At 42.4% G+C, this 3,298-nt stretch overlaps 1 pseudogene; it reads right to left on the reverse strand.

The window, feature by feature from the left end:
- Positions 1–1,261: 1,261 nt before the first annotated feature.
- Positions 1,262–2,643, reverse strand: LOC128122154 (serine/arginine-rich splicing factor 6-like; annotated as a pseudogene).
- Positions 2,644–3,298: the final 655 nt, after the last annotated feature.

Here is a 3,298-nt window from a genome sequence, read left to right on the forward strand (position 1 = left end):
GAGGAATAAGAAACTTTTAGATAGAAAGATAGCAAAGAGGAGAAAGACGGAAATACAGGATAACTCCATGAGGACCTGGATTAAAATCCAACAGTCCTTTCTTCCCCTTTAAAAGGGCATTTGTAACAATGCCAAGGTGTGGGGCAAAAGACCTCCCCCTTGGTAGATCAAAGCACACTGCACAGCCATGTATAGACCCTTCCAAACACCTGGTAACCATGTCCATGGTCAAATCATCCCTTTATGAAGCTCTGCTAGGTAAAACAAACTCAGATTCTTGGACCCTGAGTAAGTTCTCATTAGGAAACCTCTGTGGGTCTCTACAGCCCCCTTCTTAATATATTAAAGGGCCCCTCAGACCCCTCAGGTAGACTGTGCTTGCCTTAGGTCATTATTCTTCCCTAATCAGTCTTCCCCATCATGGAGATACACTTTTTATCAAGCACACTTAGGTTGGAAGTTAGCAAGAAGAACTTTACCTATTCCTGACTACCAGCCTCTGGCAGGGAGAAACATAGAGGTTAACTCAGCTCTGACTCAGGTCCCTACTAAGAGCTTGCAAGTAGTTGGAACAATCACAGCAATCCCTAGGGCTGCCACACACCCCAGTACAGGAGTAAAGGATGACCAAGATGGAATGTCCTTTTTGAATGGGTCTAAGATGTCTATATCAGCCTTATCTGCGCCAAGCTCTTTTTAAATTGGTAAACTCTTGATGCAAATGCATCAAATAAATCAGTAAACTCCTGATGCAACCACATCAAACCTAAAGACTCCCTTAGCTTCACCAAACCATGGCTCATCAATATCAACAGGTTAACATAATTCTAGCATGAATATTACTATACACAATTACAATTCTTACAAACTTATATCCAAAAGTAAGTAAACTTTTTTTTTTTCCAGAGCTGAGGACCGAACCCAGGGCCTTGCGCTTGCTAGGCAAGCACTCTACCACTGAGCTAAATCCCCACCCCCAAAAGCAAACTCTTAACAGGACTATTTACACTTTACAAACATTAGCAAACATCTAAAAGCAATCTCTTAATAAAACTATTTGCATTTCTTGCTAACAGAACATAGGGTACATTAACACAATTAACATTAATCCACTCAAGGAACAAGAAAATATTTTTTAAAAATTAAATAGACTGAGGAATATTAACTCCTGCTTTTCTTTTTCTTTTTCTTTTTTTTTTTTTTTTTTTGGTAGCAAACTTTTATTTAACGAGCTTCATAAAAAGCCAGCATAATTGAAAAATTGGGTTTTCCCTCTAAAGCTTGCAGTATCCAAAGCTTCAAACAGTTAATTTAAAAATAAGCAAACAAAACAGAACCCTGCAGCAGATTCTGCTGCAATATTTAAAAAAAAAAATCTAAATGAGCTTAATCTTTACAAAAGTTATTTTAGGCTCAAAGGCTATAAAATCAAAATTATCTTAATTCTAAAAAGAAGGGAGAGGGCGTCATACCATCATTTTAGAACCTCATCTGTTTCTCATTAAATTTGGCCACAAATTAAATTCCTGTGTTCCCTTTTCAGGAAATCTTCTTGAAGAAGAGGCCAAGTACAAACTCGGAAGAGTAACTGCCTAAGCAAGTAGGAAAGTGTTCCGTTATAGTGTGCAAAGAACATAGAGTTCAGGGTTAATCTCTGGAACTTGATCTGGATCTTGAACGAGATCTAGAATGGGACCTAGAAGCTCTTTCTGGCGGAGGGGACATGGAACGAGCCTTTGAAGGTGGAGCACACAGAGGTGAATGGGATCAAGACTGGCTTCGGGATCTGGATTTTGACTTTATATCTCCTTTTCCATTTTCTTTGGGGGACCGAGAACATGACCTACTTCGGGACTTCCCATACTCATCCTTAGATCTGCTTCTTGAGTGTGAATGGGAACCCCGATCAGACTTGGGCTTAGATTTGCTCTTTGATCTGGATTTCCTGCCTTTTGAGCAGGACTGGGATCGACCTTTGCTCCAAGACCTAGATTGGGAGCGACTTTTTGAGATACTTCGAGATCTACAGCGGCTGCTCCTGCGACTCCTACTCCGTGACCATCTTCTAGACCGTGATCTGGATCTACTTCCAGAGTAAGAGTGCCTATGGCTTGTTTGTGGTTTATCTTCAATAAGCCTAATATTTCTGCCATTTATTTCTGTGCCATCCAGTTTATCCAAAGCACACTTCATGTCGGAGTAGGATCTAAATTCAATTACACCCTCATTTGTGTGTTCTTTGTGAGCATCTGCATAAGTCACCTCTCCTGCTTGCCGCATGAAATTCTTTTAAGTCCTGCAAACTGCAGCGGCTAGACAGATTTTCTACAATAAGCCTGTATTCTGTACGAACAGGTGGTCCATATTTGTCTCTGCCAGAAGTTCTCCGACTGCTGTATCCACCTCCACCACTGTGGCTTCCGTAGCTGTAGCCATCGCGGTCGCGGCGCGGGCCCCAGGCGTGCTCTATGATCAGGCGCTCGCCACACAGTTCCTTGCTATTCAGCTCGTAAACGGCGTCGTCCGCGTCGCGGGAGTCCTAGAACTCCACGAAACCGTACCCATTTTTGAGGTCGATTTCGAGGAGTAGCCGCTGAAAAAGCGCTGGATGTAGCTCAGGCGTCCTATGTAGACGCGCGGCATGACCGTGGCGGGTGAGCTCACGGAAGCTAGCTGAGGTGCAGCGGGCCACGGGGCAGGGCTGCGGTGTGGGTGCGGGGATGGCGAAGGCCCAAACGCCCTCACACCGCACCTGCGGCCGAGTCAGCCACACCCTGCTTTTCTTTATAATTTTTTAAGTTGCATCTTGAGCCTGGGTAGAAAAAAACTCAAACTTCTCCATTTCTACACAAAATCAGTCCCATTCATTCCTATATAACAGTTCCATAAACAGTTCCATTTTTACACAAAGTTTGTGAATCACCACTGTTAATAAAACATATATGCATACACAAAACAACTCTATCACAGTTGATAGAGTATATATCTGTAGGTAAAGTCAAAATTGTCCCATTGCAATTGAATCACTCCAGTCCATCCCATTTCCTATCTGAAAAGTTCAAAAAGGTAGTTCTAATATCAGTCTTAAAGTTCCATTAAAAGCTTTCTGATTGCAATCTTAAAGTCCCAAATACGAAGAAACCCACAACCAAAAACTTTCTGCAGTTAACAATTCTAATTCAAACAAGTGTCTCTGAAACTTTCATTCTCAGCCATAGAGGCACTTTCAGTTAGCTTTCCCCTAAGCAAAAACTGTTCCAGGGCAAAAGCTGCGGGCTTGCTGGGGCCAAGTCTTTTC

The sequence above is a fragment of the Peromyscus californicus genome, unplaced genomic scaffold (genome assembly GCF_007827085.1).
Source record: "Peromyscus californicus insignis strain IS unplaced genomic scaffold, ASM782708v3 Scaffold_3__1_contigs__length_106647218, whole genome shotgun sequence".
NCBI classification, from domain to species: Eukaryota; Metazoa; Chordata; class Mammalia; order Rodentia; family Cricetidae; genus Peromyscus; species Peromyscus californicus.